Raw genomic sequence first — 24655 nt, forward strand, 5'->3', positions numbered from 1 at the left:
TACCCCTTCCTTCCTCCTCTACTAGATGAGGTGGAGGGGGAAAAAGCAGGGGTCAGAAAAACTTGAGCCCAGATTTGAGTCCCGTCATTTATTAGCTGTGACCTTGAGAGAATTACCTACCTACTTCTGAACCTCAGTCTCATCTGTAGGATGATATCAAATCCCACACACGTGTAACCTCAGACCAAACGTACGTCACATGGGCAGCTCCATTGCAAGCAGCCTCCATTCCCAAATCCTCAGCAGCGCACTTGAGGCCTTCCCCTCAGACCTCAGCCCTGTCTTCCTCAACTCTCATCAGACCCTACGCTCCAGCTTTGTGCTTCAGGAGTCCCAGAGGGACCAACTTTAAGTGGGTAGATGATAATAGGCACAAAGTGTCACCACACACGAAGCTTCCCAGCCTGCTAAAAGCACCTGCTGAGGAACCGGCTCTCCCAAGCTGCTGTTTCAGTCCATGCCTAGGCACCGGCTTCCCTAAGAACCTCTGTATCTTCTTTCAAAGCCCAAATTTCTACTCCCTGCAGTCCTACCTAACTACCCACTAGCCCACCTATTTCTGGGACCCCTTTCCCCCCAACTTATTCAAATGCAGACTGAGCACAGAAATCTGCCTGGGTTTCTGGGAAGAAGATCCCATCTAGTCTTCACTTGAAAGAACACATTCCTCTTCTCTCTCCCTGGCCATTCTGGGCATTCCTGGCTGGGGTGCTGGGCTTTCTCTTTGGTTTTTCAACTCAGAGCCATTTGGCCTCTCCAGCATAAACAGGAAGGGCTCTCTTGTTGCTCAGTTGTAACAGCTGGCACCAGTCATTTCCATGGCCACGTGGGGAGGCCACTGCCTGGGCCCAGTTGGTGGAGAGCAAGCCCCAGATCAGCCCTGGTACCTGGTACCTGTGCACCTGGCAGATACAGTCAAGGGGGTAGATGTCATGGAAGGGCCTCCCTAGAGGACTCTGAGGAAGACCCTGGACGCTCCACAGCCAGGTCCTGACACCCCCCCTCCTCACCTGCAGAAACCCTGGAGACACCAATCAAGTTTCCTGGCCATCAGAATCTACATGTGCCAGAGCTACATGCACCGTTGGAGCGGTCTTCCTGTTTGTCATCGCTCCAGAACTAGACTCGAGAGATAGGAACGGGGGTGAGAGGAAGAGTCTAGAGAACTTTTGGAGTTAGCTTTCCCCTCCTTCTCTACTTCTGACAAAGCCTGTTGACAATTTTCCTTAACACCTTCAGTGTGCCCGAGACATCTCTGAGAAGACCCCAAGCTCCGCTAGAGCACAGGGCGTCACCTAGAGGGACTGTCACTTTTCCCTCATCAGCTAAGGCAGGGGAGGTTGCCCACCCCTCGAGGTGTCCCTCTCGAGGCCCCCCACCCCCTTTCCAAGAAGTCCCTCTACCAGGCAGCACGGGGCTCCCGTCCCTGGAGCCCGTTTGCCCTGAGCTCCGTCCCTGGGAACACTGGACGTCTGTGAAAGAGACCGGCTGGCCCGGGACCCGGCCGGCCGGGAGGCGGTGTCCTCAAGGAGGCGCGCTCCGCCGCGGAGGGGCAAGAGCGCGTCACAGCGGGGCGGGGGCGAGGCCGAGGAGAGGGCGCGGCCGGCGTTTGCGCCCAAGGCCAAGGGCACGGTAGTCGGTGGTCGGCTGGCTCCGCGGGAAGCCGGGCCAGCTGCGCGAGCCGTGGGGACCGCGTCCGACCCGGGAAGTTGTGTCTGTGACATCAGGGGCAGAACGGGTGGCACTGAACCCTCAAGTATGCGAGGCGCCGGCCAGCGGCAGGGCAGGGCGGGCAGGGCGCACCCGGGGCGCTGCGGCAGGTAGGCGCCGCGGGCCGCGCAGTCCTGGACGCTGAGGAGCCCCCACCTCGCCCGCCCGGTCGCTGTCACTCAAGGGAGCGCGGGACAGATCCCAGCCAAGGAAGCCCCCTGCGCCCAAAGGTGAGTCTCAAGACTTTGTGTTGTGCCCCTGTGTTTGGAAGGGGACTTCCCGGCCCCGGGGTCAGTGAGGTCGGAGGGTCAGCACTCGGGCTTCCCTGCGAGGGTTCTCCGCAGGCTTCCATCTGCTCTGGGCAGAGGCCACATGGGCTCCTCCCGAGTTTGGGGTGGAGTTCTCTTACTCCAGTGGACAACAGCTGCCTAGGAGCAGTCTGAAAGGGGCACAGAGCCGTTCGGTCTCCAGCCGGGGAAGTCAAGACCGAGACCCTCCCCAAAGCATCCCAGGCTTGGAGGTTTCTAGGCGAAGCCAAATATTCTACGGGGCCAAGAAACTGGCCCCAACGAAAATGTGGCCTGGAGCCAGGGGTGGAGTGGGACCTGCCTGGTGTAACTCTCTGTCTCTGGGGAATTTCCAGCCGCCAGATTGTTTCCAGACTTTTTCGACTCTCTAAATGGTCTGTTCTCAGACTCTGCAGGTAGACTGGGGGACTCAACTGGGTCTGCTCCCCTCCTGTTTTGAAAAGTTTAAGGAAATACTTTGTGTAACAGCAGAGTTAAGTAAATGATAGACATTGGCTGCTGTGAACACCAGCCCTGCCTAACCGAAAGGGAAACTGAAGCAGAGGCCACTGCTCGCCCTCATTTAAGAGATCTCCAGCAGCCAGCACACCATGGTAACCTGCAGGAGTGTTCTGACTGCTGAATGAAGAAGGGGAGAAACAGCCACTTGGCATCCAGGAAGCACCTGCCTTCCAAAGCATTTGCTCTCACTCACTGGTCTACAGCTCCTAAGAACCTGAAGGTACCCCAAGGAACCCCCGTTCTGCAGTCCTGCTGGTTAATAAGAAAGTCTTGAGTTACAAACAGCAGGACTTATACATAGCATTGGTGCATCTTGTTTCTAACCCTTTTATAAGTGGCTTGAAAGTTCTACCTACAGAATCTTGCAAGGGTCTCACTGACCTTAAGCTGACTCAGTTCTACCAATCACTTAATGTGATATGCTTGCCCTTTACCCTGTGCTGAAAAATCTGGTTAAGTTCTTCATTTTGTCTGAAATTCTACATCCCCATCCCTCCCCCCCCCCCCCAGATACAATTTTAGGAAAAAGATGCGTTGCAGAACAAAAATTTCTCTTAGCCTTTACACATTGACAGCTTTCAGCTTAGACAATAAGAGGATGATCTTTGCCCTTTTCCCGAAAGACAAAATCCAGGAGGATAACCAACACTCCACACGCTGTTATTGATTTGATCAGGGAGGAGCATCCATCCCATCAATTCATTCAATATTATTGAACCTACTGTGAGCTGAGAGCATGCCAGGGCCTTGATAATGACATAGTTTCTGCCTTTAAGGATCCCGAGGCTGGCAAATAGATGCTACAGAAACAAACTGTGGTTCCAAATATATACATCATAATAGTAGTAAAACCATCCAAAGTTTCACTACTTTGGAACAGGAATTCCTCCCCAGGAATTTCCTGGGAAGTCAATACCTCAGAAGTGATGCATGAGCAGGGTCTTAAAAAAAATGATGAGGAGCTTCCAGGGGAAGGGTCTTTTGGACAAGGTAAGAAGCCCAAGCCAAGTGGATGGCCAGCGGGGGAAACGATGTGTCATGGAGATTACGCTCCTGTACAACCTCGGGAGACCTCCAGCCTGTAGCAGAGGGAAGAAGCCACTGCGCATCAGGTAGAGCAGGGTAGTTAGATTCGTGTTTGGAGAAAGAACTAATGGCCAGATGGAGCTGACATGGAGATGAGAAGCAGAGACCACGAGGCCACTAAGAAGATGGTGGCCGTGGAAATTTAGGAGAGGGAGGGGTTCTCATGGTGTTCAGGCAGCAGAATCAAGAGCAGAATGTAGTAAGGTGTTGAACTGGAGGGCAGGGGGACGCGTGGGGCATTATCCATGGGACTCACACAGGTGGGGAAGGATGGCTCAGGAAGCCGACTGCAGGGGAAGCAGCAATGACACCTGAGACAGACTTAAGTTGGATCTTCCCAGAAGGAGTCAGGTGGACTGAGTCAGCAGGCAGTGGGGTAGACAGGTCACAGCTCGGGCAGAGGCCAAGGATGCTCCAACTTAACTGTCCAGGGGCTGTGTATGGAAGCAGTGCTGATGGCAGCTGAAGTGGCCTAAGAGCACACTAGCAGGGAGCCGGGGGCATTATTTTCCCATTATATGGAGAGATGACTCTCTCCAGACTCCAGGCTTTCCCCAGACGCCCAGCAGGGTAATTTCTAAAATGTTGGAGGTAGTCGTGGGTTAATGGCACACAGGGAGCTCAGATGCGTTTAACTAAGTGAGTGAATCTCCGGGAATCCCCCCCCACACACACACACACACACCTCAAGACTCTGCTGTGTGAAAAATGAATACTGAGTTCAACTGTAAGACCTGCCAGGACCTCTCCAGAACTCAGACCCAGATCTTTACCACGCCTTAGAAAAGGTGGGAGAGCCCCACCTTCACTAAAACAAGGAGGATCCCCAGCTCAGACTAATTCCAGACCCTTGCAGAATGGTTCCTTAGGTCTCCATGGCCCAGATCAGGATCTTGTATAACTTGTATGGGAAGAATTTAAAAAATATAATAAAACTGAATTTGGAGCTAGACAGGTGTGGGTTCAATTCCTGACTTGACCACTTAGTAGCTGTCCTTGAACAAGTCTTTGAATCTCTCAGCTTCATTTCCCTTGTATTTTAAAATGGAGATAATTATTACTCACCAGGGCAATGGTTAGAATCAGAATCCAATTGAAAAAGGAAGTGCATTTAATGTGCCACATAAATTGTAATCCTCTATAAAGATGTAAGGGTTTTTATTATCATTACTAATCTTACCTCCTGACTCCACCCTAATCAGATGGGCTGTGTGGGTATAGGGTCTGAGTGGCATCACAGGCCCAGGATTGGAGCTTTTTAACAGCAGGAGGTATTTCAAGGCAGTATTGATAAAAGTCCCCTCTGTCTTACCACTGGTGTGCATCTATTCTGGCCTTGACCTTTTCTACTTGTTAGCCAAAGTGCTCAGAATCCAAAGCAGCCAAAGTTCCCGTGATACATATATATGCAGGTCAGTCACTGCACAGGTCGCATGGGGCTGGAAGCAGCCAGGATTTCACCAGCCTGGTCAGGAACCCACCCCACTTGCAGCTGAGTCCCCCTGGAGGGGACACTTTTTCTGATCTTCACCACAGTGCTGGTTAAGCCCGCAGTGCGGTGGCCCTGAGTCTGAGCACTACTTGATGGCTTAGATGGGTATGTGCTTTTCCAGGGAAACGTGACATAGTGCCACACAGCGCATCTCCAGTTGACACCAGCATCCAAACTGTCAAGTGAACAGAGTTCTAGTAATAGCAGCTGTTGAGGAAGAACAGGAAGTCACCCCAGGTTCAGAGACTTCAAATGGAAAGACACTTTAGAGATGAGCCAACCCACCCCCCTCACTTCTTAGAGGAGAGCTAAGGTTCAGGGAGGGAAGAGAGTGCCCAGGTCACCCAGCTGGTTCACGGAGGAACCAGAATCCAACTCTGCTCTTCTGTTCAGGAACACCCTATGGTATCTAGAGTCTCTGTCACCTGGAACTTCCATACTCAAGGACACATGTGGACGTTCAAATGGTGGCAGAGAGGTGAAATGGAAAGATCACACCCGAAGGCTGAGCCTTCCCCCAGTGGCCTCTGGGACAAATCAGGAGCAGAGCCTGAGAGATGTGGGTAGATCCCCTCCTGGGACACTTCTGTGCCATCCCCCAGCCCTTCTGCCTCCTCAGCCTCAACCCTTAAACATTCCCAGGAGTCCCAAAGACCCCTCCAGTAGGCAGGCCACACTGAGCACCTGGATTAGCTAAAACCTTTTCAGTGTTTTGCCAAACTTGTCGTGAGGACTGTTTGGCCTCAGAGATGAGAGTGTGGTGGAGACCAGGGCTGAGTCAGCCTTCCATATCAACGTCAGTGTGTAACTTGCAGCTTGATGAGCAAGGCTCCCGGTGAACAATGGAGCTCCTGAGACTTGTCACAGGTGCAATAAGAGCGGTAAGAACAATGGCAGGATAGACCTTTTCCCTCTCGGAGCAGCCAGAGGAAAATCCACAAGGAGTTCTTTGAAGGGAAGTCCCCAGGGCTATAGGCCAGCATGGGTGCCCCCCATCCCCCCACATTGTTCTGAACCTCCAAACAGAGCTTCAGCTGAGTCGACAGTTAGTTGGCGACTGCGAGAGGATAGCTAAGCTCTTAAATGAGCTGCTCACTCTTCCAGGGGCAGTTCCCAAGGGACCATGGCAGTGGCCAGACCCAGGCCCTTCCCCTGAGAAGAGGCTTACTCTCATGGCTGTGAACAAGCTGTCTCATGGAGTTTGTGTCTAAGAAATGAAGTAAAACCTAACCATTGCTGCATCTCTTGGCCAGAACTGAAGAGGAGGTTGTGCTTGAAAGCCACAGCAGACTGTTCCTGGCTGTGTCTCACCACCCCACCTAGGATGTTTTTCAGTTGAGGTTTTGCTCTCCTTGAACACAACCCCCATCTCAAGATGAATAGCTTGAAGGAAAGCCTATCAGCACCTTCTTTTAGTTTTCTGGGGAAATCATAAAAGAAAATTGGCAGAAGAAAGGAAAAAGTGTGTGAATAATAGCAGTAGGAGAGTTGCACGGTATAGAACATTATTTAATCTTTAGATTGTCCTGAGAGGGAGAAGAAGATTTAGAGATGGACCCAGAGGCTGAGGCTGGGACAGTGGCAGTTCCATTAGCTTTAGTATCATGGGAGCAGCAGGGCACTGCGGGCAAGCGGTGTATCAGCCTCAGTGGCAAGTGACAGTAGCCACTGTAAATAAGAAGAAAGTGCCACCCTCTGAGTCCAGAGCCTTCACATAACCTCCCCCCCCCCAGGTAGATCCTGAGCCCGCACCTTCTGCTCACGGCTTCCAACCCTAGATTCTCGTGCTACTTCCCCAGCAGGACAAAGTGCAGCCTTTCAAAAGCCCCTCTTCATGTGGTCATCAAACACCCGAAACCCTGGCCACAGCCTGCAGGCTCCAAAGAGTCACTCTGACACCACTGATCTGAAACCTCTTAGGAACTAACACTGGCCAAAGTGACCTTCTCAGTGACCAGGAGCCTGGAGTAAACAGAGGTCCCTCCAGTCTTTCAGTGTCTAGGTGAGGTTATCATTCGCCATTTATCCAGTGGTGGTGCTAAGAATTTGAGGCATGCAAAGATAATAGCCGTTGCTGCCCCCCACCTGCAGGGTGCCTAGCAGCCTGTCACAGCATGTGTGGGTGTTCAGCATTGTGCTAGGGAGAAACTTCATAGCCAACAGGGAACAAGCCACTCTAAAGGCCAACCCTGCGGGCTTACCCCATCTATCAGTCCTCTTTTGTAAACGACTTTGACTTTCACCCCTCCCCGCCTCCCCCTCCACCTTCTGCTCCTGACCTGAAGCATTCCCTCCTGCCCCAAGCCCAGTCTGCCAGCCCCACATCACTGTCGCCTAGATCAAAGCCTCCGGGTTCATGACATGGGCGAACCCCACCATCCCCTAGGGAAACCTCCACTGGGAGAGGGGAGCAGCTTTGCCCCCCACCACACAGACGTGGGCTGCTCAGAGCTCTCCAAGTTTCCAGATTAGAAACTCAGAGCCTGCCCTCTGGGATGCGGGCACAAACTTGCCTGGGGCAGGAAGAAAGCAGGATTCTTCCCGGTGCCTCAGGACACTTGTGGGTTCCCGAGGACTCTGCTCTTGCCTGCTCTGCCGCAGTTCCTGACCTCTCTGGGGAGAGAGCTGGGCTTCTGCTGTGCGGTGGCTGCCTGGCACCACCTGGCAGGCTGGCTGCTGAAAGGATGCCTCCCTGCCAGACAAAGGCACCCCGTGCCCCACACCAGCCCGCTGCCTGGGACAGCGGCAGAGACCGTCACAGGGTGTGCACCACAGGGAAGGCCAGATGATCCTGACCGACATTTTCCAAGGAGTTAGATTTTAGTAGTTTGAAAAATATTATTCCTTCAAGGTGGATGTGAAAGTGAGGGGAAAAAATATGTAAACCACTGGGCATGTGGTCGCTCAGTGTTGTAGGGAATGGACAAACACACCAGAGTCCCTTAACACGTTTGATGCTTTCAAATGATGGATAATGAGGGTTGTGCCATTCTTTCCCATGTGCTGTCTTTTAGTTTTTAAGAAATGTCGTGTTATCTCCCGTATTTTTCCACTGAGATAAATTACTGTTACATATAATCAGCCATTCCCAAGTGAACAGCTCTGTGGCATTGGGGACATTCACAGCCACTTTCAGCTCATTCCAAAACATTTTCATTACCCACCCCCCAATGAAATCCATTAAGCAGTTTCTCCCTTTTACTTCCTGTTCCCAGCCCCTGGCAACCCACCTGCACTCTGCCTGGGGGGTACCTAGGGCAGGTATTTCACATCTGTGACTCCTACAGCATGTGACCTTCCGTGACTGGCTTTTCTCACTTAACATGATGTTTCCAGGGCTCGGTTGAGCCTTGATTGGCATGTGTTGCTACTTGATTGTTTTATGGCTGATTAGTGACCCATGGTATGTAAAGGCCACAGTTTGTCTATCCATTCACTTGTTGCTGGACATTGGAGAGATTCTCACCTTTGGGCTGCTGTGATCGTGTGAGCATGAGATGAGTTCAAAGACTTATTTTCCATTGGTCTGAACGTGTAGCCAGGAGTGCATTGCCGAATCCTATGATAATGAGGACTTGCCAAACTGCTCTCCCTTCCCCTATCTTCTTATCAAGAAACTTAAAGATTCATCTTCCTTTCTTGAAAATAATGTACATATTACGTGGATTACATTCCCAGGCCAGGTCTCTTCTTTGATGCTTTTGATCCTGGGCTTTAATAAGAGATATCAAATCTAGTGTCCTCAAGATTCATGGTTGCTTAGATGCTTGAGGTTAAAAAAAAAAAAATATTTGGAGTGCATTCAAGCTCCTCCTGGGTGTAACAGAGCAGGAAGCAGCAGCATTTGTGGAGCCTGGGTGGGTGCTGGGCGTAGCATGAGCCCTTCCTACCTCCTCTCCTTTAACCCCGATTTCGGCTCAACAAGAGGTACTGCTGCTATCCCGCTTTTACAGATGAGGAAACGGGGTTTCCTCAGGGTGAGGGGCTGTCCCCGGCTCCTACTCAGGAACTCACCTGCAGAAAAGCTCGGGAAGCTGCTTACGGTCTGTTTCGGCAGGTCGATTACAACACAATTCAACTGCGAATGCTGTGGTGGCATCACACGGGGCCCAGGGGACCCAGAAGAAAAGCTCTAAGCCCACCTTTGGGCAATTTGTTTCCCAGCCTTTCGGCTCCCTGGTAAAGTCCCAGCCTCTCCCTGCCCCACCTTTTGGGACCACCCTCCACCACAGCATGGCCAGGGCACAGCGTCCGGCACAGAGTGGCTGCTCGTCCAGTGTGGGTTAGTAAACACGTGCTGTCTACGCATAAAGCCTCCAGCCCTGTCTGGCTGTTATTGGACCCCAACCCCTGGGGCCTGTCTTAACTCAGCGTCTTTCTCAAACAGACATGGATCAGCAAAGAAGGAAGGAAAAGAAGTGTTGGGAGGGGACGGGAGGTCTTTCATGCGGCCTGGAGAGGAGGGTCTAGAGTGGTACGGATCCTAAAGAAGAAAGTAACTGGGCTCCTCCTTGCATTTCCCCATTTCGTCTCCAGGTCTTACTATCGAGTCACTCAGCCAACAGGCACCTGGCACAGGAGCTCCCTGGGAAGGTCGAGACTCTGCCCAAACGCGAATTCCCACCGCTCTTTCCTGGGTCAGAGCTCTGTTGTGCCTATCACTCACCCGGGATCCGTCATCTTCTGCTCTTCTTGGCGAAGGGAGAATGGCAGAAACCCTCGGGAGGCCTGGTGCCTTGTTTAGACGTGGGAACTGCCCTGACATGACTCTGGCTGCATTTTTTAACGCACTTAAACACCTCTGTGAGTGCCGACGCTGTGCTAGAGGCTTGGGGAACTCTCAAAACAAAAAGCAGGCACAGATTCACCCCCAGGGACCTACCACCCAGGAGCCTGCAAGCACCTAGCTGCACCTCCCACCCTTGTCCCTTAGAGCCGTGAGAAACTGCTTCTTCCTTGGATCTCTGCTACTGGTGCCGCCATCTCTTTGCCCACCGACCAGGCTCAAGACCATGCCATCTTGGAATTCCTGGCGCCTGTCCCATCCCTGCTGAGCTGGGTCCCCAGGTGTCTAGCCACTTTACCTGATCCACATGCTGCCACTTGGGCTGCAGCCCCCAACTGTGAGGGCTTCCTGTTCTGCCCAGGCCCCAGTCCTGCTCCCCTTGCCCTGCTGTAGCCTCCCCTGCTCTCCCACCCCGTGGCCTGGCCCCGCAGAGCCTCCAGAGGTGTGTGTAGGCACACAAGCCCGGGTGCCAGTGGAGGTAACACAGCCCACACACCCTTAGCTCTAGTTATTTCCCATCCCCAAGCCATGGTTAGTCAGTCAACAAGCAGGTACAAGCTTCCAGCCAGTCCCAAACTAGACCCCAGGGATCACTAGAGAGAAGAGCTGTCCCTGGCTATGTGTCGAGCAGGAAAGCAAACGCCAACAGCATGTACGCCAGGAAACAATAGCCTCATGTGTCCTCAGGGAGGGCAGGAGGTGGAAGAGGAGGAGATTTTCAATTAGGATGGTCTCTGTGGAACCAGGGACTCCAGAAAAAGCCCCCAAGCCACCAAGTCTTCCCTCTCCTCACGTCCCTTTGGTGGGAGCTACACAGGTCGAGTTTTGCTTGAGCTTTACACGCCTGCTGGCTCTGAGACAATGGGGCATAAAAGGTGTCTGCTGGGTACGCATGGGCGTTGTACTGTGGTCCCTTCTGGTTGCTCAAGCCCCTCCCCGGGGACCACAGCAGGCTCTCAAGCTCACCTGCTGCCAGGGGCCTGATGGACGAGGCGTTCGTTGGACATTTATTCCAGGCCAGGCGCTGTTTTAACTACGTTACTTAAAGTCGTCCGCTTCCCACAACCATCCCAGGATGGAGGGGCAATTCTTATCTTCCTTTTAGAGTTGAGGAAACTAAGACGAGGGGGGGGGGACCTTTACCTGTGCCCCTAGCTAGGGAGGGGTGGGGCCAGGCTTCAGCCAGGCTCCAGTCAAAATGGGGGACGGGCGCGCTGGGCCAGCTGTGGGGCCGTGGATCAGCAGAACCCGTTCACTGCTCTCATGGACCTCGTGAGCCTGTTTGCAATCTCTGATCCACCAGCTGATCCAGGTCGGCCCTTCTGAGGGAAAAATAACTTGTGGTTTCAAAAACCTGTGCTAAATGTTGACGATGGCGTTAAACAAGTAGGCGACCAGAGTGTGTGTGTGTGAGAGAGAGAGAGGAGAGGGGAGAGGGAGCCCCTTTGAATCAAGTAGGACTGGCTGTGGTCACGGATCCCTGGTGACGGATTTGGAATCGGGATTATGGCCAGGTTTAAGAATATACAGAGATTGAGTATGGAGGGGATGGGAGGAGGGAGGAGGAAGAAGACACATCCTTACTCAGGCTTCTTAGCACAGCGATCTGCCTTCTTGGTCACACGTGGGAAACCTCTTCTGAAGGTCCTTAGGCCTGGGACATCATCAGCCACCCCCACCCCCACCCTGTCTGGGGACATTCAAGTCCTAACACCTTACGAGTGTGGAGAGAGGAAAGTTCCTCCTCCGTGGGCCACAGCCTTCAGGAATCCCTGCCATGTACCGCTGCCCCCTGGGTGCCCTGGTAACCAGAGCCGCTGCCAGAGGAGGAGCTGAGGGAACGTCCCCACAGGGGAGGTGGGAACCCTGCAGATCAGGCCAGAGCCGGCCACCTGGGCCACGGACTCTTCCTCAGATCCAGCTGTGCTTTCTTCCCCAGCCTCGCTGCCTTTAAACACCCTGTGGGTTCTCACTCAAGTCTCACCCCCCTTAAAGCCTTCACCGACTCCTCAGTGGGATCAACAGCTTCCATAACCGTTGACTTCCGTTTCCCTGGGGCCACTTAACGAGTCCATTTCCCAACAAAGCAGCAGCTTCCTGGATTGACAGTCTCTGTATGAGGTCAGAAATCCTCCCAGACTCTCACCAGGCAGCACTATCTGGAAAGGCTTAGGAGGGGAAGCCCTGTGCGCACAGGAGGTGCTTGACCAGCGTACCCGGAGTTGGACTCTCTGCTGCCCTACGTGACAGCGAGGGCAGCTGTTGGCCTCTGCGGCGTCCATGGTGTCAGCAACCCTGGCCCAGCAAAGGGAGAAAGGAGGCAGCAAAGAAAGCTCCCCTTCGGGGGACAAAGCGGGCAGGACCTGTGGCAGTAATAACAGTGGGGTCACAAGACGCAGAGTGGGACACACACACTTCTGCTCGGTTGGCCTGGCAGCCGGAAATCACCAGATGAAATGCCACCATTCAAGAACACTGGTGCTGTAGTCAGCTAGTTCGCTGCTTGGACTGAAAGACCCGACCAGAACCCATTCACTGCCACCTCGCATTGTCTCACACGTGAGCTTTTGGGGAACACCTCACATCCAAACCATAACACTGGGAATTCCGGGAGCATATCAACCCAGGCTTTCCAACAACAAGGGGGCAACCTCACTTCCAAGTGATGTCATCTTAATACTCAGTATGGCACCCCACAACAAGGCCAATGTCCACTAAGGCCCACGGTCTTTGTCCACAGAGTGTGCCTACCCTGGAACGCCCCAGCATATCTGGCATCTGAACATGCTGCCTCGATGAAAGAATTCTCCAAACCCAGAATACTGAAATTCCAATTGGCAGATTTTTTTTTTCCCGAATATCTTCTTTTATCTGATGACAATGTCGTGTGTGGACCTAGAGACCAGCGTGGCATTGTGGAAGCAGCACTAGGTGGACAGGGAGGAGAATAGCCTTGTCATCTTTTATTAGCTGTGTGTGAGACCTCAGACAAGTCATTTAATTTCAGTGGGCCTCAGAGTACTTTCATCTATAAAAATGTTCATTAATTTAGCAGAAATTTCCCAAGGACAAAATATGTCCCAGAAGTTGGGGGAGTGGTGATGGAAATAGATACCATCTATTGTGCCGAAACAAAGATGATTAAATAATAAACAATTACCCTAATGCTGGTTGGACATGGTTACTGTAAAGTACAGTGCAGGTCAAAGAGCAGGGCCCTGACCTTTAACAAGGTCAAAGGTTTCTCAAGGTCTCTGCTGAGACTAGAGGCCAGGGGACTCGGTGGTGGTGATTGGGAAACAGTTGTGGGTTCCACATAGAGAAGCTCATGGGAAACCCCAAAGCAAGAGGAGAGTCACAGATCTCAGAGTGTGACAGCCCTTGACCAACGTTCCTGTCCCCTTTGTGTTGCTCTCCAGGACCTGGAGCAGTGAAGAGAGCATCACTCTGGGAAATGGGAAGGCTGCAGCCATCTGCTGTGGCCACCAGCCAGCTTTACAATGCTGAGCAATTTTTTGCTCTTTACAAGAAATCCCTCCCCTTTCACATTTCAGAGGCTGGGAAGAAGAAACCTTTGCAGGAGTGAAACATTCAGATGAGTGTTAATGTTGGTAGACTTTTCCTAATCATAAATAAAACCAAGGTCCATTTGGGTGTCAGTTCACAGACTGGAGAAGTGATCTCATCAGTGGTTTTATCTCCTGCCCGCCCCGCCCCCATTCCCAAGGGATCTGGAGATAAATAGCAGTTTCTTTCTGATGGGTTTGGTGATATTTCATTTCAGGTCATAATCAGATTTTGTCTAAGGCAGAAAGTGTGCTATTAATAAAAGGGTTTTTTGTTGCAGTATCTGTGATTACTCTACCCAACTGGGTAGGGCAGACCGCCAGAAGGCCTAGGGGTGGGGGCTTCATCCTGCATAATCCTCAGTGCTGGCACGGAGTCCTTTTAGTTAGGAGTGAGCTCAGGTAAGAGGACGTGGAGACTGAAACATGGATACCAGTAGATCCCCTCTGCTCACCATTCTGAGGCCTGCCTGGGGTCCATTGCAGCAAACCCATGCGAGGCTTTCAGAGCCCTGGTTAAATCCCACCAAACTAGCTTGCACGGCCCCCTTCCCACTCTTTCTCAGACGATGTCTTCACTGCCATCCCAGTCTCAGACCCTGTGCACTCACCCAGTACCCCCGCCCCCACAGCATGCCATTCCTCCATGTGAGAACACGCAGCCCCACAGCAGCCACCCCTGCACCCCTCCCCCCAAAAACCTAAGCCAACATCCATCTCTCTCCTTCCTAAGAATGCGTGCATCTGGCACTTGCTGATATTTAGTTTAGCATTTAATTGCTATCATTTTTTTAAATTAAATTTTTCAGAGAATTTTCAGATTAAAGAGAACTTGCATGAGTATCATATTTGACTTACACAGGATGAGTGAACTTGTGACTGGCACCCTAGGCCAGAGGCCTGCCTCCAGGGGTCTCGACGAACCAGATTGGGCCCCCTGCCCCAAGCAAAAAACAACATGGTGAAAAGCAGGAAAAACTTTAATCAGTATGGCCATGTTGAGAAGGCAGAGTGGGACCCAGCATCTCAGCCTAACTTCAGGGTGCTGACAGAGCTTTAGGTCCAAATAGGGGAAGGATCGGCAGTGGGGCTGAGCGGTCTGTACGACTGGGTTGCCTTGGTCAGGTGTGGTCTGGCTGATCACTCTCCAGTTCTGGTTCTGCAATGCTGGGTTTCTGTTCTCTCGACTAAAAGGCTCAGGGGTCACTCCAGTTGAACTGGGCTGACTGGGCTGCACGAAATAACCACACAAGAGACACAAAGACCTTTTTCTTTGGGGTCGCTGTGACGGCTCCTCTGACCTTAAGGGTCCACAGAAAGAGCGAGAGCATGCGCTGACCCCTTTTATTGAGGAGAAGCTATTCAAATGAGGCCAGGGGTCAGGTTTCAGGGGGCTGAGTCTATCTTCATGTTGTCCACTGTCAGCAGGTTGACTGACACCTGGGTAGGCCACACCCAAGGGCACAGTAAGAGGAGGGGACCCACACAAGGCACTTCCATGGAAGATTCTATCCTAAACAGGGCAAGGGGTGATATTACAAAGGAACAGGTGAGCATAGCTTCACCCATGGGGCTGCAGGAAGACACACCCATTTCTGTGACTGAGCGCCTCAGCACCCAGCTGGGGAGTGTAACTCAGTCACCCGTAAGGTTGGCCTCCCACACTGCAACATAGCGCCGGAGAAGTCCCTATCACTTGAGGGGACAATTGCCACTTGTTGCTCAGGATGTTTATCCATGGGCCTGGATCCTGGAAGGGGCAATTCCGCTCTGTGAGGTGATTGTTCCCGCTCTTCCTGGGAGGTGTAGGACAATGAGGGAAGCCTTTTAAGCACCACCCCAGGCTCTGAAACCAGACGCTGCAAACCTGGCCTTAATCTTCAACGGGGGTAGTTTGGGTAAATTTAGGGCAAATAAACCACATATTACTCATTTTTTAAATGAACAGTCCTTAAATGATTAACATGCCTAGGTGCAGAGCTTAGCAGGGACCTGACTGAAAGCTTAAGGAGACAGAGACAGAATGAAGGCCGAGGGTCCCCTGCTCTATCCCGCTTTCACTCACGCAGAGGGCACCTGCAGGTCTAGATAAAGAGTCGCCCTTCAGCAACGACAGCCTCTCCAAGTCCCTGCTCCAAAGTCAATGTCACTGATGTCTTCACAGCCCAAGGAGGAGGAGCCTGAGGCTTTTGAGGTTCCACGACTTCGCTGCCACCTGGCCCAGCAGGCAGGACTTAGAGTGTTCTGAGTCTCAGGAAGAAACTCACTCAGGGGGGGAACCAGGTCATGCATTTCCTTTTACCCCCCCCCCAGTACCATGTCAGTCACCTCGAAGATACTTCACTCATGCTTCTTGAAATGAAATTCACATATAACTGAGAAAATCATTCAAATGGCACCTCTCCTTGACGCAGATCATTGTTATTTGTAGACATCAAGCCTCTTCAAGTATAAAGTATGTCGGCAGCATCATTTTTATTAGTGACTCAGTCAACAGCCTGAGGTAGACCCTGCATATTCTATAACAAAGCTTCCCTGACCCCAGGGACCTGACCACTGCCTCCTGGCGCTGGATGGAATGCGCTAGTCGGAACTTGCTCAGCTGGGTGGACATGCTCCACCCACCCTAGAAAATCTGGAGTCATTGTGCACCTGGAGGACCCACGTCACCCAGCACGGAGCCAGCAGGCGGGCCTCTGCTTTTCTATACCACTGGCGAAAGAGCTGCCCGGGAAGGGATGAGAGCGGCATCCCTCCATCCACTCTGGCTTGAAGGCAGGAAGACCTCCCAGGACTGGAGGAAATCTGTCAGGAATTTCAGGTAGAAACTTTGACACCAGGTGGAATTAAGGAGTGGCTTTTGTTATTGCCCCTTCTTCAACCCAGAGTATACCAACTGTGACTCTGAGTCACAGCCCAGCGTACAATCACATGCATTGCCTGCTTTGGTCCAAGGACCCTGTCATTCACTTCCAGGTGCTTGTTCTTTAGGAAGTACGAGCCGGCGATCGAACGTTTGGAACAGTACCAAAGGACTGAGAGAAAAGTCATTTCCCAGCACTGTCCCCAATTGCCTTCCAAAGAGACAACACATGCTATCGTTTTCTTGTTTATTCTTTTAGATTTTATCCCATTTTGGAGATGAAGAAAATGAGGCCCAAAGCAGATGAGTGACTTTCCCAAGGACACACACTGAGTAAGTCAGACCTGCTTCTCTTACTGCACACACAAGAGCATAAACAAAAAACAAAAACAAACAACAAAAAATAAAACCAGGAAAAGTGGAAGCCAGGTCAGGAGGCCTGGGGCCCACAGGCTGTCCAGCCCTGAGGGGAAATGCAAGGTCATCTGCCCCCTTCACTGGCTGCTCCCAGCCAAACCCACCCAGGACCCTTTCCTGCTTTCTAACTAGCAGGGCCACAGGCCAACTTTCAGGTTCTTCTGCTCTATCAAAGAGTCTCCGCCAACATCCATTCCTTCAGGACCTGGACACCTTGATGGCTGGTCTGATAAACAGCGTGTTCTGGGCTGCTAGAGGGAGATAAAGTGTATAGGCTGGTGCCCGGCCCTGAGGCTATAGCACAGAGAGCCCCGAGACAGGGGCTGAGTTCCCTAATCTCTCCCACCACCTTACCATCTCCTAGGAGCCTCAAGAGCATTCCAGAAAGCCTTGATGTCTCCAGGCACAGACAGAACAGAGGCAGGGTAGAGGGTAAGGAGGAAGGAGAGGAGGCCCGGGGATGTGTGTGTGCGTACAGTGTGGTATTGATGGGGCCTCCCCTGCGATCCCCCGCCTCAACAATTCCTCTCATCCACACTCCCAAACCTCATGCGTTTGCAATAGAGTAGTCTCCCCTCACCTGAGGGGGGTACATCCTAAGACCGCCAGCTGTCTTCCCCTATAAATACACACCTAGGATAAAGTTTAATTTATAAGTTAGGCACAGTAAGTGATTAACAACAACAGCTAATAATAAAAATAGAATCATTATAACAATACACCTTACAACAATTTAAAAGAATTTATTTTTAAAATATAGTATAGGGCCAGAAATATAGCTCAGAGATAGAGTACTCGCCTAGTATGTCTAAAGACCTGGGTTCAATCTCAGTACCATGAAAAAGACCCTATCATTCACTTCCAGTCGTTTGTGTTCTATATTCCAGTATTAGAACTGCCAGCATTGCCACTCTTGCAATGAGGGACTATTATTAAGTGAAATAAGTGTTACTTGAACACAAACACTGAAATAGCCTGACATTCAATCTAATAACCCAGATGGCTGCCAAGTGCCCACTAGGCAGGTAGCATATACAGTATGGATACACTGCACAAAGGGATGATTCATGTCCCAGACTGAACAGAAAGGACCAGTATAAGATGTCATCACACTACTCAGAATGGTACACAATTTAAAACTTGTAAAGTGTTTATTTTAATATTTTTAGCAGTGGGTAACTAGGACTGCAGAAAGTGAGATCTTGGGTAAGGGGGAACTACTGTACTTTCAGTTTCCTTTGGGAAGGGCATTTCTGAGATGGAGAGGAAGATATTTGGTTACAGGGAGGGGCGGAGCCAGAGAGGTTTAGAAGCAACAGTATGTTTACAGTGCAGCTGCACTTAATGAGACTGGGGGTGGGGGGTCATCTGTAGCAAAGAAATTAGATGCTGAAGCAAAAGGAGAAGGGGGAGGAGGAGAACCGCCTGCCTGGCACTGAACGGTGTTCAATGAATACTTTAGCTCTCTCATATATGTCCTCTGCATTCATCAGCTATTAATTATCAAGACTCTAAGAGGAAGGAGCCTCCAGGCAGCGTTTGGAATGCAGATTTACACCCCTGCAGAAAGGAAGTGGAGGCTGGTCCTCAGGCCGTGTGAATCCCCTGCACAGTCACCCTCTGGGGTGGAGGCTGGGACCTGAAGCCTGGTGACTTCGAAATATACCACACTGTCCATTCCACCAGGATGAGTTGTTATTGAAATGAGACTATTTCTGCTCACTCACTGTGTGATTTGGCCTTTACATTTTAAGCTTAATAGTGCGATAAGGTAGTGTTTGGCTTTTAATTGCCCTGGACTTTTGTTAACATTAAACGAAAGGAGGAAATGGAAAGGAAAGTAGAATTCTATCCTGCTTTTGAGTTGCATAATTGTATATTTTTGCCGCCCCATTAGTTTTCAACTACTCCAGCCTATAAACTTCTCTCGCATCACCACGGAGGAAAAGAAGTCAGCCGTTCTGTTACCGCTGCAAAGTTTGCAGAACTCTAAATTCCCTTCTCGGGCATTAAGGAGAATTGTGCAACTTTTAATTGAAGGTCTATTTTTTAATTACCACCTGTGTGGGAGGCCAGGAATGACACAAGTATTTGGTTGTCCTCTTGCTGTTTCAAAAAACACTCCTTCCCTCCAAGAGGATGTGACGTTTGGAGACAAGCATCAGTGTTTGGAGTGGGCCAGGAACAGAACTCTCCCTTTACTTGTAGAGCAGAAAAGGCACTACCCCACCCCAACCGCTGCTAACTCACAGATGACCTCAGAGGCTCCTGGTTCCAAAAATAAAACCTCACCTAGTCACTTTCCACACCCATAAAAACCAGCTCCAAAATCTTTTTCCGAATGAGAGCTGGGCCTTTCACCGTAACCATGACTACAGGTTTTATGAGCACTAACACCCGGATGTGGTCAGATGGGAGATAGACAGAGGGTGAGTTGTAGCAGAGTGTACACCCGAATCCTCCACATTGGAAATATAGCTCCTGATGACTGTGATTCATAAAAGACCAGGGAACTGGAGGGGAGGGAGAGGAGGGCCTGGGAGTACAGCAGCAGGAAGAGCTCAGTGTTCTAATTTTAGCTTTAATTCAGCTTTTTAATACAGTCCTCTGAAATACTACTACCTTCCATTTAGATTGCAGTTCCTCTTCTCAGTGTTCTTTCACGTGTCTTGGCTGTTCTTGGCAACCATATTGAGAGATATCCAGGATGGGTAATGACCTCATTTCTCAGACAAGGAAAGGGCACAGAAAGCTTAATTTTGTCCAAGGTCAAAGGCATGGAGGACAACTGAACTGAACTAGAACTAGGTCCTGTGACTCCTAGTTTCAGAGTCTCTCCACCCTGCACCCTGCAGCATTTGGTATCGAGCCCAGGGATTTCTACATGTGTATGAGATCCTCTGGCAGACATTGCTCATTAACCAGAGACCAGGGTCAGTCAATCATGCTGCAAGTTTCAGCTGCTAGCGAAATCTTGCCTTTTGTCCTGATATGTTTTAAGCTGCTGCCTGGCCCTCCTCTTCCCAGAGGGTAATACAGTCCCTACTCCTGGGGGATTTTATGGGGTGGGGGGGCTCCCAGGGTGAAATGCCTCCCGGGACCAGATGGGTGAACAGGAGTGGGCATAGTAGGCAGGGTGCAGGGATCCGAGAGAACACAGGCCCTTTTAAATTTCCAGCAGACTATGGCTATGTGGGAAGTTAGTGAGGCCAAATATTAGGACTAGCTAAAGATGGAGCCTTTTACATGAAATCAGAGGAGGCAGAAAAATCACCAAAAAATGCAAGTGTCTGTGTTGCATAGAATTGTGACTGCTGGTGAGCGCCATGTCGGAGGACTTTCATGCCTCTGGGGCTCCGTCCCCCACGGCCAGACATGATGAAGTGTTATAACTCTCTTCAGGGTGTTTGGTCCCTTTAAATGTGAGCTCCTTGAGGTCACTTTAGACATCTCCATCAGGGGTGTATCCTTATGGTGTGGTGCCTGCGGCAGCTCTCAGATGCTGGCGGATGAATGATTGGGTGAACAGCCCATCATCCTAAAAAAGAAAGCTCAGAGATTCAAGTCCTGGGCCACCCGTGGTTTAGCAGCATCTTTGGACCAAGATAGGACAGGATCAAACCTCATTCTGCCCTTTAGTAGCTCCAAGGCCTTGGGCAAATATCTTAATCTCGGCCTCAGTTTCCTCATCCATAGGACAGGGATACCCAGGGCTACTTTGAGTTGCTGGGTGAGGCCTTGTCTGTAACCCCTCAATCACACACATTGGTGAGAACTCAACCAACGGTGGCCTTTGAGTCCGCAGATCATCCTGCTCCTGTGCAAGGCAGGGACACCTTTGCCAACCCCCCTGTTGGGAGGCTGTGGCCTTCTGAAGCAGCTGAGTCAAAAGAGGCTGGTCAGAGGAAAACAAGCGAGCATTCGGCTGAATTGAGGGGGAAAGCTGATAGTGATGGGCACAGCAGGCTCCCTAAGAAATCAGATCCCTCAGGTCAGGAGGGCTGAGAGGCTGAGAGGGGGAGCAGCAGCCGGGGATGAATGGAACCAGTCAGCGAGGAAGCCCGGAGAGCCCAGGGTGTCTGCCCCGATCCCCGGGGAGTCGGTCGCTCACCCTCTAAACCAGTTCAACAGAAACTGATCAGACTCGGCGAGGATGGAATAATTTGTTAATCAAAGGATGTTTCCACCTTCCACATGATCCGAACCATCTAAGAGCAAACATGATGCTTTACTGTGTCCATTGCAATCGTGCGGCGCCCGCTGTGTGAAGCATCTCACACCACACGCCTCTCACACGCTGTCCCACTTATCCCACCAGAAATGCGGTCATTCCTTCACCCATCCACCCCGTGAGGGCTGCCGCCCACATCGGGCCAAGCACTGCTCCAGAGTCCAAGGGCAAAGAGAGGCAGTAGGGGGGTCCAAGCCAGATCTAAACAGAAGCTGAACTCCAGGGTGCTGGGGTGGCCCAGGCCCCGCATTGGGATTGTGGCAGAGGCAAAATTCTTGGCTACAACAAGTTTTCTGATTTATGAGAAGAAAAATTAGGAAATGTCCTGAATGATCTCGGGGGCGGGTATGAGGATGCTGTTGACTTTTGGCAACTTGGGGAGGTGCTGGGTCCCAGGCAGCGCAGCCAGATGTCCAGGCCGTCGGAGACACGGACCACTCCCAAGAGGGAGCTGGAAAGGACTAAGGATTCTCAGACCCTCTGGACACAACGTGATGCAGGAAGGAGACAGGAAAGGGAACAAAGCAATCGGCTATCCCAGGCCTTCTATTTTTCCATCATAGAAAATCCAAGAAAGTCCAATGAAAACCTTTTTAAACTCTTTTTGTTGATCTTAAATCATTCTCTAATTATTTCTCCCATATCACCTTTGAGAAGAGAGAGTATCTTTACTCTCCCTGTATGTCCTAGCATGGCTTAATTAATACTTGATTGATTGAAAGATGGACTCATTTGAACCCGAAGTGAAATGGAGCTTTTTAATTTTCTTTTCTGCTGATTCGGAAATAGAGCATATAGTAATTAGGAAAGGATCCCTTGTTATCAGAAAGTCCCAGCCACAATGGGCTTTTTGTAACTGAGCAAAGGAAGGTAGGGGATTATTTAGGAGCTGATAAAACAGACACGCCCACTCCCTACTGCTGTTAGTGATAATGGGGTTTTCTTGGTCATTATTTCCCCTCAAATGAGTTTTGTGGCTGGAGGATCTAACTGGACAGTACTAAATGGATGGGTGATTGTCATCAAAGTCCAGCCAGAGCTGGGCCCTTCACTGCTTCTCCCAGTCTCCCCCGCGCCCTGGACTGACGTGCCCTGGAGCACTGGCTTGTGTCTTCAGAACGGGGTTAGCTTCGTCCATGCTGCAGTCCCATGCCAGACTCAGGGTCCCGACACAGACAGGCTCCCTGTTGTGGTGGAGCTCACATCCCTGTGGACGTAGACAGGCTTTAAACGTGTGCGCCACCACCAGGGCCATCCAGAGTGACAGGAATTCTGGAGTGGGAAGACAGGACAGTGTGGTGGACGTTGCCTGGATAGGAAAGCCTCTTGTTGAGGTGGCACTGGGGTAAATCTGAATGGAAATGCATTTGAGCTGAGGCCTGAGTGTTGTGAAGTACTCACACCAAGATCTGAGAACAAATGGACCAGACAAGGGACAAACAAGGTCCTGAGCAGGTGGACTGTCCCCAAAGTAGGTGTGGCCAGGGCACAGTAAGTGGGAAAGGAGTGCAATACAAGGTCAAGGAAGGAAGCAGATGAAGGAGGCATGGGACAGATGATGGGGGTGGGGGCCAGGTGATGGGGGCAGGGGACAGATGAAGGAGGCAGGGGACAGATAAGGGGGATGGGGGACAGATGATGGGGGCCGGGGACAGATGATGGGGGCCGGGGACAGATGATGGGGGCCGGGGCAGGTGAGGGGATGGGGGCCAGGTGATGGGGATGGGGGCCAGGTAATGGGGGCAGGGGACAGGTGATGGGGCCAAGGACAGGTGATGAGGGTCTTGTGGACATGAAGAGTTTAGATTTCACACGCTGAGTGTTGGAGAACCATGGGGCATAAACAGGCATAAACATGACATGGTTCATGCAGGGAGAACAGACTCGAGCAAGGGAAGAGAGGGCAAGAGGGGGGCGGGGAGCTGCTGCCATCATCCATGGGATGAACAGAGACACAGGTTTGCAGTGTGTTTTGGAGGAAGCCTTCGAGAGCAGCTGATGGGGGAGGTGGGTGAGGCAGAGGAGAGGGCAAGGGGGCCGCCATCTGCTTGGTCCGAGTGTTGAAGATTCGTTAGATTGTCAAGTACTTATTAGCTCCTGTCATGGGACAGGCACAAAGCTAGACCTTCAGGTCACACTGAGGAGCCAGAAGCTCTTCCGGACTGAAGTGAGGGTGAAAAGCCAGTCAAGGAGCACCAGAGGATGTGGAGACAGAGATAAGCTTTGTATTTTTCTGAAGTCTTGCAACTTTTCAAAGGAAATAAATAATTAAACAATACAATGAGACCAAGGTTCCAGGGGGTAATTGCCTCTTTGGAAACTCAGAAGAGAAAAAAATCAGTTCCTGAAGTGGGGCCAGGGCCTGAGAGTCACAGAAGACCTCCCAAAGGAGGCTTGAACGACACAGGTTCTCCTGGTGGACACACCACACCCAAAGCACACGGCATGTGGCCATGGGGGAGAGCAGGGAGTTTGGGGGGAACTTAGGAACAGGTGGGGGGAGATGAGGGACAGATCCCAAGAGACTTGTCCTCCCTGCTGAGGAGTTGGGATTAGCACGCAAGTGATGAAGAGCCAAAGAGGGGTTAAGCAGGGGTGTGGGGTCCCGTTTAGATTTTAGAAAGATGAGTTGAAGGAAGGAAAAGGAGAGCCGGGTCAGTGTGTAACCGTGGGTTTGAAGAGGAGGCCGCTTCTCATCTCAGGACCCTGTGGGAGGAGGGTGGGGAGCTGAGACATGCCAGCGAATACCTAGAGAAACATCTGCTGATACCTGAGCAGAAGGAAAGAAGGGAGAGCAACGGATGGCGTGGTGAGGAAGCAAGAAAGGAGAGACCCACAGAGGACCTTCAGACCTCTTGTGATCTGTCCCTCCTCTCCCACTGACCTTTCTCAGTTCCCCCCAAATGCCCTGCTCTCCCCACTGCCTTACTCATCTGCCTGAGCAAGACCTGCACATATTTCCATTTTCCACTTTGAAAAAAAAAATAATGAAATAACTTTTTAAAGAGTGTCCTAACTAAGGAAAACTAGACAAAGAAGGGGAATTCCCTTGTAAAGGAGACATACATAATCAAAATGAGACTCCAGAATCATCCTAAATTTGACAAAGGCAAACAAAGTCATTATTAGTCAAGGGGTGTCTATTTGACCTGTTTGCTTGGGGTCCGATCATCAGGATTCACATTCACTGCCACACAGGCTCTGAGGCCCTCCACCTACTGATGCGCTCAGTTCTCACAGCACCCTACACTATCAAGCCCATTCTCCAAAGGAGAAAACGGCTCTGCCCAGGCACTAGTCTTTAAGGACTTTGATGATAGCAGAAACCTGGCAAGAAATTGACCTGAGAGGCAGAAGACACTGAATCTAGCCTGGTTGCTACAGGTTGCTATCGAGGTGAGCTCCAGCAAAAGGCCCCAGAATCTCACCAATAAAGCAAGGGAATTTGGTCAGGTGGAGCTTCTCAAGATTCTTCTCAACCCATATAATAAAGCATTGTTTTATTATTTTTAATAACTGTGGTGCCTTAATCATTTGTATATTGATGATCTATTTGTACTTGTGTTTAAAATTGCAGCCATATTATAAATTTGATTCTGAGGGAACATACTATCTATTTTCCTTTAACAATCGATGTATGGTAACACATAATATCTGCATACTCTAGGAGAAGAAAGAGTCTCCAACTTTTATTA

At 51.0% G+C, this 24655-nt stretch overlaps 1 protein-coding gene across 2 annotated transcripts in view; it reads left to right on the forward strand.

Annotated features, from left to right (window-relative positions):
- Positions 1-1562: 1562 nt before the first annotated feature.
- Positions 1563-24655, forward strand: part of KIAA0040 — a 31221-nt gene continuing 8128 nt past the window's right edge. Inside the window, exons 1-2 of one of the 2 annotated variants that reach the window (XM_081299709.1) lie at positions 1563-1940; positions 16572-16645. The gene's annotated coding sequence lies outside the window, so the exon portion shown is untranslated. The remainder of the gene's footprint in view (positions 1941-16571; positions 16646-24655) is intronic. The other variant, XM_081299710.1, reaches the window with a different exon arrangement.

Source organism: Spermophilus citellus (genome assembly GCF_964194105.1).
Source record: "Spermophilus citellus genome assembly, chromosome: 6".
In the NCBI taxonomy this organism is placed as follows: Eukaryota; Metazoa; Chordata; class Mammalia; order Rodentia; family Sciuridae; genus Spermophilus; species Spermophilus citellus.